At 44.4% G+C, this 20,187-nt stretch overlaps 1 long non-coding RNA gene across 1 annotated transcript; it reads left to right on the top strand.

Moving 5' to 3' along the window:
• The first annotated feature begins 5,238 nt into the window (after window positions 1–5,238).
• LOC128342885 (uncharacterized) lies at window positions 5,239–6,064 on the top strand. The gene is made up of 2 exons (XR_008315236.1): window positions 5,239–5,461; window positions 5,804–6,064. It is a non-coding gene; the product is annotated as an uncharacterized LOC128342885 (long non-coding RNA).
• The last annotated feature ends 14,123 nt before the right edge of the window (window positions 6,065–20,187 follow it).

The raw sequence follows: 20,187 nt of genomic DNA, 5'->3' as shown, positions 1-20,187 counted from the left end.
TTTTGCCAGAGTTTGTGTTCCTTTCTGTTCTCTTCATTTGTGCAGGCCTTCCAATTTTGGAAGGAAATTTTCTCCTTAGAGCTTCCTTGACTTTACCTATTAGTCAGGCTGGCATCCTCCTGGACTTAGTGGAAGCAGGGAAAGGAGCTCCCAGTGTGGCCCCATCCCGAGTATTGGCCATGCCCCCTGCATCTGATGTTAGACTTGGGGGCGTGGCCTGGGACAACGCACACTTTGCACGTGCAACTAAAAATCAAAAGGGGTGGGGGAACCGCTGGCAGGACTTCACCCTCTGGCTGCAAGCAAGCTCCCTACACCCCTGCTTATACCTGTGTCTCAGCTTGGGTTTATATTTGTGTCCCCGGGCTGCCAATTATCGCTCCCTAGCACTGCCTGCTTGTTTCCCATCTATATATCTGTACATAAAGCCAAGTTTTAAAAACCCACACAAAACAACATGCCACACACCTCCCATACTCTTTGCTTACAATGGACCCTTGTAGTGCTTTGCTGGTACTTCCCACTGCTGTGGGCAGAAGGGAATAGAGTGCATGAATGGCTCATGCACGGATTGGTGGGGCGGGGAGCAGTTCCCTTAAGGAGCCGGTAAGAAGCTTCTTACCTGTTCATCCCCACCCTGCTGCTTTTCCGCTACAGGCACTCACCCTAGCAGCGGCAACATGGGGCTGCAGCGCTGTTCCTTTCAACCTCCACGCAGCACTGGCATGCACATGGCTGGTGCGTTGCTAGCGGCTGTGATGCATCACACATCACTATGGCAAGCATTGCTTGGGGGAAGTGGTGGGACAGGGACAAGCAGGTAAGGAGCTCCTTACAGGGTCCTTAAGGGAACTGAGAACTGCCTCCCACACCATTGAGCGAGTTTGAAAGCCGGCACCCAAGCCAGTTATGCACTTCCCAGAGGAGACACTGAACCAGATCATGCACATCCCTAGTGGGGAGAACATAAGAACATAAGAACAGCCCTACTGGATCAGGCCCAAGGCCCATCTAGACCAGCATCCTGTTTCACACAGATGCTGCTGGAAGCCTACAGGCAGAAGTTGAGGGTATGCCAATACAATATAGACATTTGAAACAGGGATTGTTTTCTATGCACAATCAGTGTCCAAACATTTTAAAGGCAAACTTATCAAAACATTAAAGCTATATTATTTTAGGCAGAGGAAAGGGAAGGGAAGGGAAGGGAAGAAAAGCAAGCATTCAGAGAACTTTTTTGGGACACTCAAGCTGAATGCTAAGGTTTCCTGTGTCTGCAATGAACGCAAAGTGACCAGCTTGCAAATACGAAGAGACAGCATTGCCTTAGCCTATCTTTGCCACAGCTTTGGTCGAATGAGTAAACTAGGGACCCTCTAGAAGCAACCCCATAAAGGACTACACATTTGAAAGAGTCACCAAACAACTGTTGACAGAGATGTCGTGGACAAAAAATGTTCAGAATACTAAACAAAACGTCTTCCCCCACCCACCTACACACACTCATACACACACACACACACACACACACACACACACACACCCTCTGGAGATTATTATGGGTTTTGATGTAGAAATAAACAAATCTTGATAACTTTGTCTGCCATCTTACATGCACTAGTGTTACAAAAAGAGCTCAAAAGTGTCTTCACTTTTTGTTTCATATTTATGTTTTAATGCCAGAACAGAAGAGATTCCTGAAAGTACTGCGTGTTAATCTAGGGACCACAACAACTATGACACATATCTTGGCGGTGATTCCTAGACATCTCCATCTATACAGTTTTTCATAGGGAGCAGGGAGAAGTTTGTACAGGAGAAAGAAGCAGCAGGTGACACGTGCCTAATCCCTTGCCACCTGAACAGCTCTCCACCATTGCAAGTGCTTAGTTGCTAGAAGTTACTATAGTTGCATGCTGTTGTAACCCCTCCTTTACAGGTAGCAGTGTCTTTTACTGACATGAAGTTTTTTTAATATTAATAATATGTATTATTTATGTGTCATTTTTTCTATATCTATCTATCTATCTATCTATCTATCTATCTATCTATCTATCTATCTATCTATCTATCTATCTATCACATTTAGGTGGTACATAGCAAGCCCCACCCACACAGGGCTATGCACATGTGTGGCAAGATAGAGCAGGGGCAGCATGTTTGTGGTGGATGAAATGGGCAGTGAAGATGGCAGCTCAGGAGCAGTCAGGGAACGGGGTGGGGGGACCACCCTCCCACCGACCAGAGAAGCTTCCCACCTTCCTGGGATGCTCTGGCATTGAGGGCTTGAGTCTTTCACCCGTGCCACTGGGCTGCCAGCTGGCCAGCTCCAGGCCAGCCCCTGTGGAAATGTCCAAGGGCCCTTCGCTGTCACTCCAGTGGCTTCCCTCCCCTGCAATAGCCTGATGGGACAGCTGGGGCCCCCACCGTCACTGGAGACGAGGAGGAGGAGGAGCAGGAAGATGGGGGAGGGAGGCCCGAGGTGGAGGTGGCACTGCTGCCATCCTCAGGAAACTGGAGCAGCAGGAAAGAGGCAGGAAGAACTAGCACGCAGATGCTCTACACTGGTCCAGCAAGTATCCAAGAAAGCAGAACATTGGTTGAAAGAGTAAGGAGAGCTGGTCTTATGGTAGCAAGAAGACTTGTCCCCTTAGCTAAGCAGGGTTTGCCCTGTTCGCTTTTGAATGTGAGACTACATGTGAGCACTGTAAGATATTCCCCTTAGGGGATGGAGCTGCTCTGAGAAGAGTATCTGGGTTCCAGGTTCCTTCCCTGGCATCTCCAAGATAGGGCTGAGAGAGATTCCTGCCTGCAACCTTGGAGAAGCCGCTGCCAGTCTGTGTAGACCAGGGATTCTCAACGTGTGGGTCCCCAGATGTAATTGGACTTCAACTCCCATAATTCCCAACCAAAGGCCACTGGGGCTGGGGATTATGGGAGGTGAAGTCCAATAACATCTGGGGACCCACAAGTTGAGAAACCCTGGTGTAGACAATACTGAGCTAGAGAGACCAAAGGTCTGACCCAGTATATGGCAGCTTCCTATGTTCCTGTTGCCCAGTTATAGGAATCCAGTCTTAATTCTGACATTATATTCAGCCATTCTGGAAAAGTGTGGAGCGGTTTGTCCTAATCCATGGAGCGGTTTGTCCTAATTCACCATGGCAACTTCTGTTAAAACACTGGGTAGAATTACGTCACAGCCCTAGAAATCTGTCTTTCTGGGTAACTGAACAAGTTCTTTTTTATAAGAACAGGATTTTACTTGAGAAAGAAGCTCAATGGATCTTGAGATTAGACATTTATGCAAAGAGTTAAACGTGGACAGACCTGTTTCCACTGATATGGTTCACTCTTCTCATGCTGGAGAGAGGCAGGAGCCCTCAGTTCCTGTCCGACAGCATTAAACCATGGTTTAACAGTACATCTGAATCAGGCCAATGTGTTTTTATTTAGTATTCTTGGGGAAATGTCTTATTTAGGCATATATACTATGGATATACTATGGCGCAATATATTCTAAATATATTTTGGTCCATGGATTTTAGCCAGTTCAATTAAAAAGATTATTAAGAGACATTGGCACATTGTACTAGATCTTCCGAACTGTGACACACCTCCAGATATGGGCTATCATAGAACATCCCATTTAAAGGATTGTTTAGTTCATTCCAACATTAATCATACAATGATGCATCCAAACACCACTAGACCTGTAGGCAGGGGCGTAACTATAGGGGGGGCAGGGGGGGCACATGCCCCGGGCGCCATCTTTTCTGGTCACGTGGGGTGCGCCGCCATGACCAAATTTCTTTTAAAAAAATTTAAATTTTTTGTTAATACAAATGTTTCCTGCTCAGTGCAGCAGCGCTGCAGCAGTCAAGGGAGCGCGTCGGTGCCCCCTTCCCCACGAGCGGTCCCTTCCGTGCTGCCTGCGCCCCCCCATTGCTTTGCTGGCACCTGGCAGCCAGTCAGTGGCCTGGCTTGGCAGCGGTGGCGGGCGCTTGTGAGGAAAAACCTAAGTATAATGTAGTATGTTGGGGACGCGGCGGGGGGGGCGCGGGGGGGGGCACCATTTCAGTGCTTGCCCCGGGCGCCGTTTTCCCTAGTTACGCCTCTGCCTGTAGGACATTTTAGGTGTGTTAATTGCTTTTGCTGTTTTCAATAATTGCAGATTAAGCAATTTGTCAATCCTAATAATGGACATTTGGTAACACTAAGTTCCTTTGCAAACTGCCTCACGTGACGTCTCATATTGTATACATTATTATTTGCCCCTGTTCACTTATTTATGTGGGTCAAACTAGCAGACCATTAAAAACTCATATAATCGAGAATAAAAGCAAAATTGGGACTGGTAATTTTGAGGACCCATTGACAGCACATTCTTTGGAGTTTAATCACAGTGTGAATGATTTGAAGTTCTTTGCTATTGAAAAGATTTTTGCATCAATGATTACTTCAACATGAAGCTTTCTGGATTTTTTCCTCGAATAGTTCCACATGGACTTAATGATAAATTGGACTTTTCATCCTTTTTCTGAAAAATTATCCTGTTTTGCCATACATTTACAATCAAAATTAAGTAAAGTGTGCCGTCAAGTCGGTGTCAGCTCCTGGCTACCACAGAGCCCTGTGGTTGTCTTTTGTAGAAGACAGGAAGGATTTTATTTATTTATTTATTATTACATTTATATCCCGCTCTTCCTCCAAGGAGCCCAGAGCAGTGTACTACATACTTGAGTTTCTCTTTCACAACAACCCTGTGAAGTAGGTTAGGCTGAGAGAGAAGTGGCTGGCCCAGAGTCACCCAGCTAGTTTCATGGCTGAATGGGGATTTGAAATCGGGTCTCCCCGGTCCTAGTTTAGCACTCTAACCAGTACACCACGCTAGCTCTCATTTACCATTGCCTCCTCCCGTGCAGTATAAGATGATGCCTTTCAGCATCTTCCTATATCGCTGCTGCCCAATAGAGGTGTTACCAGCGGGGATTCAAAACCGCAACCTCTGGCTTGGTAATCAAGCCATTTCCCCGCTGTGCCATTAGGGGCCTTAAATGCCTTTGGGGTAGATCACTGATTATTAGGTAGTATACGCTAAAGTTTTTCAGATACAGCAATGTAAGCGTTTTTTAATTGGAATCCAAGTTGGCATATCAGTTTCACATTTTTTATTTTGCACATTTTAGTCCTGCATGGACTTGTTGAAAAATTGTTATCATTCTTGTGGAAGTTATCCAGGTTTCTAGCATATGACCAGCATTATAAAACTATTGTTGTAAGTACTTTTGGGACTGGTACCTATCATTGGCAGCATACCTTTAATTCTTTAATCGCTACTGATTTTTAGCTGGTATATAAACTTGTGTTTGAGGAAGCTGGGGTTTGAGTAGTTTTGTATCTTATAAGAACTTGGTTCTCTGAGTGAATTCCCAAGAGGTAGTAGAGGTGATTTTAAACAGTGAGTCTCATACAAGCTTTTGGCTTGACTTATTATAATATTTTCATTTGAGATAAGGTGCCATTGTATCAGTTTGAATTATTCATATTAAGTACTTATTGAGTACATGTGGGGGATGGTGTTTAGGTACTATTCTGCCTGATTGGCATATTGTAGTGGGCTGTTTTTTACTATATCCTTTGGTAATACAGTTTTACATATTGTGAGCTTTGTACAAACTTCTTGCTTGATATTTTACAATCATGTTTGTTATAAGGCACTTCTAGTGGAGGAATGTTTGGTATGTGTTATCACTGAAACATGATTGAAACCTACTTAATAATTGAGTTCTATATCTCTCAGAAGATCTGACTTTAAAGCATATGGACTAGCACTACTTGTTGAAGACCATTCTCCACCTGAGACTGACAGCAAAATGGAGGCTACCAGGTTACCACTGTGGATGTATGGACTCATTTGTTTTGTGTCTCATCACTTTCCACACTATGGACTTTACCAACTCTCCAATGCCATGTATCTAGTTTCATTGATATGTTTTCCAATCACTTATGTTTTGTCTCATCTTTAACTTGCAAATAGTGTCAATTATAGAACTACATTGGATCAAGTTAGTGCTTGCTTTTCATTACATGTTGGTTGGGATCTTACTGTTCCTTGTTAGTTTGATCTTGGAGATATTATGCATTATCTTTTTGTTTCAATATATTGTACTTCAGGTTTTCTGAGGAACTTGAGGTTGAAAGAGAAATGTCCAGATCTACACACTCAAGAAATGAACCATTTTGGCTTGATAATGATGATAAAGCTCCACTCAAAGATATGCCTTCATCTCTTGCCTGTGGGCTTCCCAGAGCCATCTGGCAGGCCACTGTGGGAAACAGGACTAAATAGGCCTGAACCAGCAGGGCTATTCTTATATTCAAAGCCTGCTCAACTCTGCTCCTTCCAGCTGTTTTTAGATTACAACTGCCATAGTCCTCAGCCTCTGTGGCCAATAGCCAGGATTATGGGAGTTATAGACCAACATCTAAAGGAGGGCCAAAGTTGAGCAGCCCTGCACTAAAATGGGGGGGGGGGAGAGAAACCCTGATCACTTCATTTGCTCATTCCCTCTTCCTGCATCACATCACAAAGAATGTATTGAGTATTTTAGAAGAAATGGCAATCTTTTGGAATTGTCCTTCCTACAAAACATGGACAAGGAGGATATCTTCTTATTTTGGTCTTTTACAAGGGGCTGTCTTATAGCTGCTTCCCTCACAAACACAAAGTAATCTCAAGAAGATTTAACTATTCAGAAACTCAATTTTCTTCTTTTCCTTTCCCTTTCTGCCGCCACTCCTTAACTTCTCTACAAAAGTCCAAACAACATATATAAGATATATTGGACAGAATATAACAGGGGCATGACCACATACTTTCAAGTCTCTGATGCACTAATTCATCTTATAATTGCAAATAACACAGCAACTACATGCATCCAGTTCAAGTTGAAAGCTCACCCTCCACTCCCAAACTACATGGTAGGTTACAGGAAACATTGGGTTAGTGTGGGGTCTGCAGAGTAGGCCATTTATGGAAAAGGCAATCCAAAAGCAGACATGACACAACAGCATGCCTTCTTTTCTGGATATAAAATGCTTCTGGTTTTGTGTGAAAACAATAAAAGAAGTGCAGAAGAAGAACATATACAGATTGGACACATTCTGAGCTAACCTGGCCGAGGTTGTAACTCTGTTGCACCTGAACACACAAAACTGTGGTTATGGCCCGAAAGCTAATTCTTGTTTCCCTCGCCAAACTCCAACTGGAACCTTCAGTTATCTCTAAGGTTTGCCACAGACAGCTGAGGTTTTGTGCCAGCATGTTACATCCCAGTCCTTGCACAGCTATAACTGTGGTTTCATGCTGATTTCCAAGCCTGAATTATAGAGGCTGCGGGGCAGACTCAACCAAAGTGGTGGCTGCTCCATGCTTTCAGAACATCTCACTGGAAGCCTCTCAGAAAATCACCTACACTCTTATCAGTTTTGTGGTGGTGGAATTGCCAGACTCCAGGGACATCACCACGCCCCATCTGCAACTGGCCAGCCTATCAAGCCATGCAGTTGCTCGGGGCAGCCCTGATTCCCACTCAGTCCCTTTCTCCCCCCCACCCCCCACATGGCAAGTAGGGGGGAAACAGGATGGGGTGACAGGATGGGCACTTAGTGCCTTGCTCTCTGTGAAGGGAGTAACAGTAATGAATACTCACAAGCACAAACACTCCAAGTGGCAACATGAGCAAAGCACCCCTTCACAGCGCTGGGAGGGGAGAAATGACAACTCCAACCTGACTTGGCCAGGCATGAGAGGGATAGGCTATGGGGACACCCCCAGACAACACATGAGAAGGACCATGGCGGGGGTGGGTGTGGGGTAAATAAATAAATAACTGGATGAACATAACTGTTTCATGAGGGCAATACATCTCCTTTTCCCAACAACACCTCCTTCATGAGAGTGTCAGGACATGAGGGTTCTGAATAGAACCAGATTGCTATGTGCAGGTAAGCCATGGGGAGGACTACCCCAGAGACTGCTTTCCTTGTCTTGGGGACTTCAGGAAAGCTGCTGTGAAGCTGTGCCCACTGCCAGACCACCTGCCCGCCTGCCAATGTGCACCCCTGCCAGTGCCCCAGAATGGCCACTCCGCTGTTCCATGGTGGTTGGGGAATTGGGGGCTGTCCTTTCCCAGGAGTTCCCACAGCAGGATATTTGCATATGGTGCAATGACAAACTGGGACCAAGGAATTTTGAATGGGTTTAAAGGTCCATCCCAGTGTCAAATCCTTCCTCCCCTCTGTGCATGCGCCTGAGGAAGGACAAAGGGAGCATGTAGATGGCCTTTGGATGTGTGAAACTCTGCACAGGCAAAGAGGGTGGGGAGGTTTAAGGGGGATCTGTTCTATTTTTTACAAATAAAGAGTGGGGAAGTGGGGCCCAGCTACTTCCCCTGCGGGGTGGGCGGTTTACAAACCATGCTAACCCATGAGCAGGGCCAGCGGAATAAGAATTGTTCCAGTTTGGGGAATGATTCTTCCCATGTGATAGCCCTTGCGGACTTCAACCACTCACGAGAGTGTCAGGCCATTGGTGCTCTACATACAGCTGTGCTGTCTTGCTGTGTGTTGGAAAGCAGTGGACAGGGGTATCCCAGAGACTGCTTTCCTGATCCCATGGTTGGCAGTCAAGGTGCTGCAGAAACAAGCCCCCTGCCTGGCCATCCACACCTGTGCACAGGTGCGCTCTCGCCTGTGGCCCCTACTGTCGACCCTACTGCCCCGGGGCTGGGGCAGAAGAGAAGAGTGCTCTCTCCTGTGATTTCCCCATGCCCACTTATCTACATACAGTGCACAGATGGAGTGGACTTGAGATTTTTAAATTTGTGCAAAAGCACGGTCCCATTGGAGCACTCCACGGCCGCACACATGGCCAGGCTATGGCACATGGGGTGTCAGGATCTCTTCTGGGGCATATGCAAGGCTTCAGAGGGATCTGGGGGGAGAGAGAGAGTGGATAATCATTTCTATTTTTTAACAAAAAGAACTGGGGCCCCCACTAAAGTGGGGCCTCCTTAGATTCCCTGGTGGTTAAGTGGGCTGGCTATACTTGTGAGCTTGCAGTTTGTGGGTGGGGATTTGCCCTTTTATGGGAAAGACCAGTCTACATCCCCAGTAGACGGGCCCTCTTGTGAGACTGTGAGCCCACCCAGTAACAAGCTGCTGGACAGAGGGATCTTGTTTGGGTCTGCCTGGACAGCTTTGCTGGGCTCACCCTCTGCAACAGCCTCCCAGGTTATGGTGGGACAGACACACACGCAGCCCCGCCAGCATCCTTTGCCATTCCTCATCTGCATATCCCATTCTAGCAAATGTGGATTTTCCCCTCCCCTCCTGCAATGAAAGCGGAATTCCAGCACCCGGCCCCCAAACCATCAGGGAGTTAGTGCTTGTGTGGTGCTTTTGGGGTGTGAGGCTACTTGCGGGGGGGGGGGGCGGCAGTGCCATGGCTGGCAGAAGAAGTGCTAGCACTGCAGGGCATTCAAAGGGCTTCCAGTGACCTTTCCCTGTCGAGGGTGAGCAGAGCACTCAGAAAAAGACAGATCGTGCTCAGCACAATCGCGCCCTGGAGATCGTGGCCAATTGCAGCCAAGTCGCAGATGCGGTGATGCTGTGCCCACAGTCAGGCCGTGGAGTTGGCTGGGATCAGCCTTGGAAGCCGAGCAGCAGGGAGGGGCTACCCTCTCCTGCAACTGGAGTTTGGCTGGCGCAGTTTGGTGAATGTCTGCAGCACGAATTGGAGTGTAGAACTGGAACCTCAGACATGATTAACTGTAGTTAGCCATTACGTCTTAATGTGGCCTTCCTTTCATCTCCACAAATATATTAGACATCCTTTCATCTCCACAAATATATCGTACAAAACACATCCAGAGTCCAAATGACTGCTTTCCCAATGATACACCATAATTCTTGTTTTTTAACTATCCCCTACTCAATCCCTAATAGAAATGAGACAATTCCTGCTTTTTCCCCAGCCTCTGAGTCGTGCACAAGACCTTGCTTGGGAGGGCAGGTGGGCTGTGGGGAAGGCAGGAGCTTGCCTGCCTTCTCCAACAGATCAGCAGTTGCCATCTTCCCCTCTGCTGCACCACATGCCCACATGAATGGCGGTGTGGCAGAGGGAAATGCTGGGAGCAGGAGGACTTCCCCCTCTCCCCTACCCAGGGTGCCCCGGGGCAGAGGTGCAGCTGCTGCTCTTGTTAGAGCAGCTGCTGCACTCGGTGCGGCTGGCCTGCCCCTTCCCCTTGCTGCCGGAAAATGGTGGTGGACCAGGGTGAAGCCATTTAACCTGGCAATGATGGCCCAGACGATCGCTGGCTGAGGTTAAGCAAACCATAGGTTTGCTTAACCTTGGCTAAATGCTGGGTTAGAAACTCGGGCTTGGCACAGGGCAGCACCAGAATTGGGCTCACTCCTGGGCTTCACGTGCACAGCCTAACCCAGGCTGGTTGCCCATGCCTGAGTTAGGCTGCATGTGTGAATACTCTTTCTGTCTTATCCACCTATTGTGTATGGTAAGCGTTTGGGCAGAGACCATTTCTGTTTTGTGAAATAATCAGCGTGCCACTGGTGCTCAACGAATGTAAAATAATATTACCATTAAGAGCATTATGACTTGCGTTTTGGGAGTTATACAAATATGTTAAATAAATGATAAAAATTATGATCCATATTAATGACCACTATATTTTATTTGTCCTTATCTAGAAACAATCAATGTTTTTACAGTATTGAATAAGAAGTTGTGTTTTCAGGGGATTCTACAAGAAATGTCTAGCATGATCAGTGCTTTTACAGATGAATCTATAAAGTGGTCGCTATAGATAAATCTGCCTGGCAATGCCCATGTTGGCTGTTTACTGAACGTTTCACATATTTAAGAAAGTAGATACTTAACACATTGAGAAAGAGGATCTAACTCTTTATTCCCACCCACAACTGCCCTAAAGTTTAAATACAGAAATTTAAGCAGAAGGTGCTAAAGAAATAAAAACTCATTAGTATTTCCTCTTATATATGATTGAAGGATCAAAGAAAATAGCCCAGGTGGTGGTTAAAATAAATAAAGATGATAAAAACAATCAAGAACTCACATTTCACAACTTGCCACACATTGTTCTGGCACCGAAATCTTGATTCATTTCACAATTCACAACACATTTGGAAGAAATTATTTCAATGACTTTACTCCTTAACTTTTAATAACGGTTAGATTTCTACATAAGCATACATTAGACATGACACAAATGTTAACATATGGTTCCCATTATATGAATGCCTTATTAATGTCTAATTAGTGTTGATTTTTTTGTAAGTTATGCAGCATAAAAGAAGCAGACCTTTAAAAGTAGTGGCAGCCAGAAAGTTAAGCTGGTATTACAGAACATAAACACTCTTGGCCTACGATTAACCTCACACTCAACAGAGTGCAAAAACTGACCACTCAGCCTACGTGCTGAAATTAAGCAGAAAAAGAAAGACTGAAAAACTTATTTCCTGGCTCTGTTGCCATAACTTTAAGACTTATTTTACACACACCTGTCTCCCCAAATTATGTTTTCGTTTATAGTGACACACATTGTTCAGCTAAATGTCTTTTCGGACAAAGTAGAATATAATTTTGAGATTTTATATATGGCTCATACATTCTCCTCAGGTCAGATCCTTGATTTATCCAAGATGCCAGCTACCAGACACAAATGATTCAGTACCACAAAGTGCAACACGATTAAACTTTTATATTTTTGAAATCATGTTTCTATTTTTACTTGTGGTTTACAAGCTGCAGGCCAATTTTTTTAGTTTATTTTTTTTGCTACCTGCCAGAAATGTACAGACAATAACATTCAACAGCTCTTAAACACCTGCAGCCTTACCAAACTGAATTGAGAAATATCAAGCAATGCCGGTGATGTTATGTCTAGTCCATTAATATAAACGCTTCTTTACATTGGCCTAATTACTTTTGACCAGAAACATATTATTTTTTATTGCTTATACTGCCAGCAGCACTGCATTATGGGAGGGGGTGCCTGGAGCACTAGGCTCCCTGCAGTGAAAGACGGTAGAAGTTCTACCTGTCCCCAGTTTTACCCTGCACATCAAGGGTTCAGAGTAAAATAGTCCTGACACTGACCTCTGAAAGACCCAGCAGCTGAAACAGCCTTAACAAGGTATTAGCACAGCAACATGCTCCATAAACTATTAGCAGCTGCAGGGGGGGAGAAGAAAAATCATGCGCACGCACACACACACACACACAACACACACACATACCTGCGTGCGCACATACACACATATACACAGAGCAAAAGAGAGTGGGAAGACAGTGAAGGCAATTTCACAGCTAGAAGACAGGAGTGATTACTCAGGGTGACCCCATTAGAAAGGGAGACCCCACAACCCACTCTTGCAACCCAGTCCTATATGTAAGAATACTCAGATGCAAGTCCCATTAAGATAGGCTCTGCTTACCGCAAGTAAGTGTACATATTATTGCAGCCTTTGTCCTATTCACACGTTATGTTTAACACACATACAATCTGTATGCAGTGAATGCCCTACAGATCTGTATGCACACACAGTTACAACACATGTACAGTAATACACGTCTTATCTGTACCTTGCATTTCAGGGAGCCTGTACTCAGGTTCACCTTTATCAATACATGGACAGTCATTCCCACAAAAACATGTACATGTGAGCTGACATCTGTATTCTGCACACACACATACACGCACAACATAATGAGGTTGTTGCTAACTGAACAAAAAGAAACCTTTTAAATTGATGATTCTCCTAGATTTCGCAGGTGGAGAGCAACTGGCCCTATCCAACCCAAGCACAGCAACCCTCCTGTGGCTGTTGCTGGTATCTGCCTTACGTTTCTTTTTAGACTGTAAGCCCTTTGGGGACAGGAGTTAGGTAATGCAAATTAATTATGTATTATTTATTTTTCTATGTAAACCTCTTTGAGAACTTTGGTTGAAGAGCGGTATATAAATATCCATAGTTGTCGTCATCATTCACACAACCAGTCCTGCCTGAGTAAGACAGGGTTAGCCCAAGTAGGGCTGGTCATGTGAAGTGCCGGGATCACTCCTGATCCCACCGCTCCTCCCTCAGGCAGCCCTGAATTTAAACCCAGGCTAAAAGTGAAGGAAGAAAACAAATGCACTTCTCGTATCTCACTCCCGGTTGTGTGGGCTATCACGTTGCCAACAGCTGTTCCCAGGTTGCCGGCAGCCATCCTGATCAGAGAGCCCAAGGGAAGGAGCAGGCAGGTGGCAGTGAGCTTTCCTGCTTATACAGTGCATTGTGGGATATCTAGTGCCTGGCTTCCTTTCTCTCCCTTCTGATCACTGATTTCTCATTGCTGCACCATTTGGATGAGCGCGTGGGCAGTGGAGCCCTGATTGGGCTCTGGCCATCTGGGGAAATGTAGGTAGGCTCCTGACTCCCTCTCCCCCACAGAGTCCACCCCCTTGTGGTTGTGTGAACAACCTTAGTGTCTACTGAATTCAAGCATTACTCAGAAGAACATGTTAACAGGCCCGGATTGTAATTGTTACTCCAGCACCAAGAACTGAATTCAATTTATCTTGCTTTGCATTCTTCTCTGTCTTAGCTGCACTGCATTATTTCCTAAACACACCGGTTTTACTCAACACAAGCCTTTTTATGGCATGACCCTTGAACACGGAGGAAAGGAAGCATGCCAGCTAGCCACACCCCCAGGCAGCCATGTTTTCAGTGTTTGTTAGCAAAGGGAGGTGCTGAACACAGGATGGGTTCCTCTGTGTAATTCGGAACCATGTAGAAGAACTATCCCTGTGTTCAGTGCTGCCCTTTGCAAATAAACATGAAACATGTGGGTACCCGGGGGTGTGGCTGGCAGGTGTCTCTGTCCAGGAGGCATGGGCAGTTGTTGTGTTTCTGTTTCCCCTCCTCCATGAGTTCAACTAATGCTCCATAATGCAACTAATGTAATATCTGAATAGGGCTATAGCGCAAGAAAATCTTAAGTCCTCTGGCCCTGGTTCAGAAATCCTCATGTGCAGCAGCAATGTGCTGGATACAAGTATCTCCCAAACAAATAGACAATTGATGTTGTCTGTTTGACAGTGCTAAGCATCTACTGGACAGAGGGAGAAGAAAGGGAGACTGAAATGAGCCCTATCCAAATGTACATAAGCAGTGCTGGCATAAGCAATTACCATCCATGAAAGGTGGCAGATTCTTGGCTCCAATCTAGCAAGCACTGGAAGCATTGTGGATTATGGACTTCAGCTCAAACCTGGGACTTTGTGGCATGAGGTAGGGCCCTAGTCTAGTGAGTACACTTGGGGCCTAGTCTAGTGAGTACACAGGGATCCCCTGGTGCTATTGACTGCAACTATGGTAATGACCAGCTGTGAGGTGGCCAAATTTTCAGATGACATTAAACTATTCAGGATAGTGAAACTCAAAATGGATTGTGAGGAGCTCCGAAATGATCTCTCCAAACTGGGGGAGTGACAAATAAAATGGCAAATGTAGTTCAGTGTAAGTGAGTGTAAAGTGATGCATATTGGGACAAAAAAAACCCACACCCCAATTTTCCATGTACAGTGATAGTGTCTGAGCTATTGGTGACTGACTAGGAGATGGATCTTGGGGTTGTGGTGAATAATAGCCCAACTCCGTGTGTGAGTTGGGCTTTTTCACTCAGTGAAAAAGCCAATTTCATGCTTGGAATAATTAGGAAGGAGATTTAAAATAAAATCTGCCAATATCGTAATGCCCTTATACAAATCTATGGTGCAGCCATATTTAAACTATTGTGTACAGTCCTGGTCACCTTATCTCAAAAGGGACATTATAGCACTGGAAAAGGTGCAGGAGAGGGCAACAAAGATGATCAGGGGACTACAGCACCTTCTTTATGAGGCATAGCTATAACTCCTGTATGACAGAGGTCTGTACAATTTTGTATAGAGTGGAAAGAGTGAATGTTTTCTCCCTCCCTTACAACACTAGAACCAGGGGTCATCCCGTGAAACTGATTGCCAGGACATTTAGGACTGACAAAAGGAATGGGACACCATAGGACTCTGGAGAGCCAGGCTTGCTGCCTCCCCCACCCCCTGTATTGCTCATTCCCAGCTCTACACTTGCCTCAACTCTGTGCTGGCTGACAAATATGCAAGCACGGTACCATTTGAGGGACTGGCAAGCAAGTCTCCATTTGAAAAGGTCAGCAAATTTTTTCCATGCTGACCCCTCAAATGGCACCATGTGTGCCCTTTGGCCAGCTGAGGGGCAGGCAGCAGGATGGAGCAGCCATGCAGTATGTTGGGCAGCAGACTCAGAAGGAAACTCTGCCTGGTGGGGTGGTGCAGCAGGAAACACAACTGAGTGGCGAGTGAAGCAGCAAGCAAAGCAGTGGGGTGATGTGGGGGAGAACAGTGGCAACTGAAGAAGAGGGAGGGGAAGGAGAGCAACAAGCAAAACAAGGGGTGGGGGAAGAGCAGTGAGTGAAGCGGTGCAGAAAGAAGAGCGGTGAGCGAAGTGGGGAAGAGAAGTGGTGAGTGATGGGGAGGCAGGATGCTCCAGATTATGCACCCGGGCCACCTTCAACTTTTCTACACCACTGCACAGTGCATAATTAATCTATGGAAATCTCTGCCACAGAATGTGGTGATGGCCACCAGCTTGGGTGGCTTTAAAAGGGGCTTAGACATATTCATGGAGGACAGGTCTATCAATGGCTACTAGTCTTAATGGCTGTTGGCTGCCTCCAGGCTCAGAGGCAGGATGCCTCTGAAAACCAGTTGCAGGGGAGCAACAGCAGGAGAGGAGGGGGCATGTCTTCATCTCTTGGCTGTGAGCTTCCCTGAGGCATCTAACGGGCCATGTGAAACAGGATGCTGGACTATAGGCCCTGGGCTGTTCTTATGTTCTTATGTTACCTTCTGCCAGCAGCACTTCAGCATTTGCCTCAAGCCCTTGCTTCATCCACAGTTCCAACAACTGACCTCAGGGAGCCTGGATTTGAATGCATGTACTCTAGGCCTGAATTTTGGTACAGCTGCTCAGATCTCAAGCCTGGGCCTGAGATAGTAAGGCTATTCACACGAGCAGGCTTAGAGCTTGTGCAGCCCTACTGGGGTAGTGCTGCTCATGTGAAGCATTGGGATCCAGGCCGATCCTGGTGCTGCCCCGCCAGATAGCCTGAGGTTTTTACCCAGGTTTTTAATCCATGGGGAAGTGAGCAAGCATGCCCTGGATCGTATGAGGAAAGGCGGGATGGGTCCTGCATCCCCAATCCTCCCCTGGCCAGGTAAGCCAATGTCGTGTGAACAACCTTACTGAATGCACACACTTTAATGTTGGATAAGGGGTGCAGCCCTTTTTTGTTCATGTAGATCTGTTTGGGGATGGGACCATAATTCAATGGCAAAGCACCTGTTTTGCATGCAAAAGGTCTCAGGTTTAATCATCTCCAGGTAGGTCTGGAAGAAATATTTCCTGTTTGAACCTTGGAGAGCTGCTCGGTCTCCAGAGTCAGTGTAGACAGTATTGCCCTGGTTGTATAAGGTGGCTTCATATGTTCATGTCGGTGCTCACTGAAGAGAGCCAGAAGTCTATTTGGACAATATGCAAAAGTCATATTGCAATATGCAGAAGACTATTTAGACAGCCTGCCTTTAACAATTGGTGACTAACTGCCAGCTAAGAAAGCAGCAACTGAGGAAAATCTTGGCTACTCTCCATTCGGTTTGAAAAGTTACTCCTGCTTAAATCAACCCATGGACACATTCCCCTCCTGCCTTTTCTTCTTTTGTGTCCATTCATCTCAGTGGGGCTTACACAGATGTTGACATTGCAGTGACCTGTTTTTAGCATATTTAGATGATAGCAGTTTCCATGATTGTTACATCAGAGGCTGTTTGGTTTATGACTCTTGGCCTAAATAGATGTGTGTTAAGCAAGAAGAATTGTAATCCAGAGCTCGGCATATTAGAGCCTTAAAAAGTATAGGCTACCACCTCGAGAATCTCAAAGATAACCAGCCTCACGCTCTTCAGTATGCATCTTTGCATGTGCCAGTGTTCAACAAAGGCACATAGAGAAGCATTTTTAGTAGTTACCCGCCCACCTAACCCACTCACACACACTGTGTCTGTTTTTCTTGTGGGTCACTAAAGTTTGACTGGCTTTCAGAGCCTGAGGTTTTCTTTTGGGGACAGCATTTATTGGAAGGGAACCACGCTGGTCTTAGGCATTTTTACACCTGGAGCAAAAAAGTAAAAAATTATAAGCCTTGCTCCAGACTGCAGCTAATTCATTAAAATATCCAGAGATTGAGACTCAGCTCTCTCAGCTGCAATAAAAACATCACATTTTCTCTTGCTGCAATCCAGCCTTAAAATCTAGATAACCAGAAAAATACTGTGAAGATAATTAAGAACTTAGTGTCAGTCTGCCAGTTTTCGAAAATATAACCCTGTTTTATCCTTTAATATACTGTATACTTTAAAAGACAAGAAGATGGTATCTTTAGTGTTGTGTTTCCCCCGTTCAGCCAAAACTATGCTGAAAACCTCAGAACAAATTTGACAGAGCTCTCAGTGAATCAGACAAATGTACATGTGAATTACAGGCAGTAATGGCATCATCAAACAGCCCTCATTGCTCTTGAAATGTTATGTTTGTCTTCAGTCTAAAATATCTGCCCAAAGCAACTGCTTTAGCTAGTAGTGTAGGAGTAGCAGTAGCAGCACCAGCTTGTATTGCTGGATTGGTTCTTGCAGGAGATAAGAAGAAGCTTTTTTCAGTAGTATAAAGTTTACATCTTATATATCTGAAATTGTTTCCTAATTAGCAATTGCTTGTAATAATTTTGCTCTGATAAAGGTTGTTCCCCTCCCTGTACCCACATGGGTAGGCTGAATTATCAATCAAAAGTAAGCTACTAAGAGATCTGCTCTTAAAGCTGGGTGTGTTGCATTGTACTCATGCAAAATTTGCACATCTTACTGGATCACAGTCAAGATGTTCAATTCCAAAGGAGATTTTGGTTATTTTGTACAACACATTCCAAATGTTCACCCATTTCATGTGCCATCCTTGAAGGTGACATACTGTAATGTATTTTATTTAATTATTTAATTATTAATTATTTTTATTTTATTTTATTTTATTAATGACATGTCTATACTATTCTTCCTCCAAGGAGCTCAGGGTGGTTGATATGGTTCCTAACCTTTCTCCCATTTTATTATCACAATAAGTCTGTCTGGCTGAGAGAGAATTGGTTCAAGACCACCAATTTGAACATAGTTCTCCCCAGTCCTAGTCCAAATCTCTAAGAATAGTATCACACTGACTCTCCAGTATAAAAGTAAAAAAGCTAAAAATACAAAAAAATTAAAAATGTAAAGCCCAGTATTAAAAGTATAAGCATTTGTGAACAATTTACAAATCAGTCTGTAGGTGGGGCGTGGGGTCAGGAGGAATTTGAGCTCCACCATACAATGTAAAGACTTTGAGAGAAAGGACCCATTTGTGAATTTAATTCAAAATGCACAATACTATAAGGGAGAGGTCACCCTGCTTTGTGGACAGCAATGGCGAAAAACTTGAGAAAGATCCAATATTGTACAGGTAGAGTTAACGGTAGTTAGAATTATGAGGCTGAAATGTCACCAATAATGTTCTGAGGTAAAGATGTGGAGAAACAAGGCTAATGGGAGATTGTGTATATGGAAGAAGTAGTGAGGACAGACTCAAATAAAGCATGCATACAGGGAGGATGCAGAGAAAACCAATTTAATAAAGATGAGAAAATGAAGAAATAACAGATATGCAGAGAGTGTTAAGTGAACCATAGAAAAATCTGACTAAAAAGAAATTATGAGCGTTGGAAGGGGTAAACTGACAAGAAGACAACTGAAACCTAATACTGTATTAAATAACAAGCAGGAACATGAAGGAGAAAAATAGCAGAGTTAATAAGGAACTATACTGTTGTTGGAGAGAGATAATGATGACCAAATGGCAATGTCCATAAAAAAGAATTCAGAGCTAAGAGTTAAAAACAAGTAGAAAATAAAGCAATGGGAAGTAAGATTTTTAAAAGCTAACAAAGCAAAGAACTGAAATTATAGGCAATATGCAAGAAGCACTTCCATATTTGTGTTCTTGCAAATCTCATTTCAGAAGGCTCTGCACAGGGGAAATTCTGTGTGTTGAATGCTATACATTCAGAATGCTATATTCATGGTTATGAAACTAAAAGGTGTGTCAAATTCCACCGAAGGATGGAAGAGTGAAGACAGCTTGAAATGGGAAATAATTTTCTTTACAAGAAACTTACTGACTTTTAGCCCTAATAAGTACAGAAATATAACCAAGGGCTATTTCACATCCTACAGTTTGAGTTGATAGATGTTAGATATAGTGTCTACCTGCTTTTATCCTGCACTGTGTAAGTTCACTACAATACTTATGTTTTTTATCACACACCAACCCTGTGCATACAATCCACAGGGACTTAGAACCAGCCATGGCTTCTCAGTGTGTATGCACAGCATACATGCCATCACAAAGACATATGTAGCACTTTCGTGTATTCACTTGGGTGTGTACACCTGCTACTTTTGTCACATTTGTAATGGTTCTGAATTTATTAGTTTAAGAAAGGACAAGGGAAAACAAACCTCAGAAGCTCCCTACTAGACTTTTATCAAAACTGAAGACGATGCTTTTTATTGGAGTTTAAATCTGGATATAACCGAAGCTATCAGCAACATTAGAATGTCTTCTTTGGGGGGGGGGAAAAGTATTACCTATTTCACTATGATATTCAGAAATTCATTACAGAAAGACTGGAAATTAACTACTACTGACATCCATCTTATTAATAAAAGCTTATTATGAAGGTACTGTGACTGTCGTATGTACTTTCTGTGTTCTCTTTTTCAAAGAAGCCAGCTATGCCGGCTGACTAGGGAAATAAAGGTAGTCATATCTAAAGTGCTCCTTCAGTCCTGCAGTGACATCTAGTGCCAAGACAGGAGATATCACATTAAGAACATTCTATCTTTCAAACATTTATATTTCTTCAATGTGAAAATC

This window comes from Hemicordylus capensis, chromosome 2 (assembly GCF_027244095.1).
Source record: "Hemicordylus capensis ecotype Gifberg chromosome 2, rHemCap1.1.pri, whole genome shotgun sequence".
In the NCBI taxonomy this organism is placed as follows: Eukaryota; Metazoa; Chordata; class Lepidosauria; order Squamata; family Cordylidae; genus Hemicordylus; species Hemicordylus capensis.
Note: the sequence above shows the minus strand (reverse complement) of the source record. Positions and strands in the feature narration are given on the sequence as shown.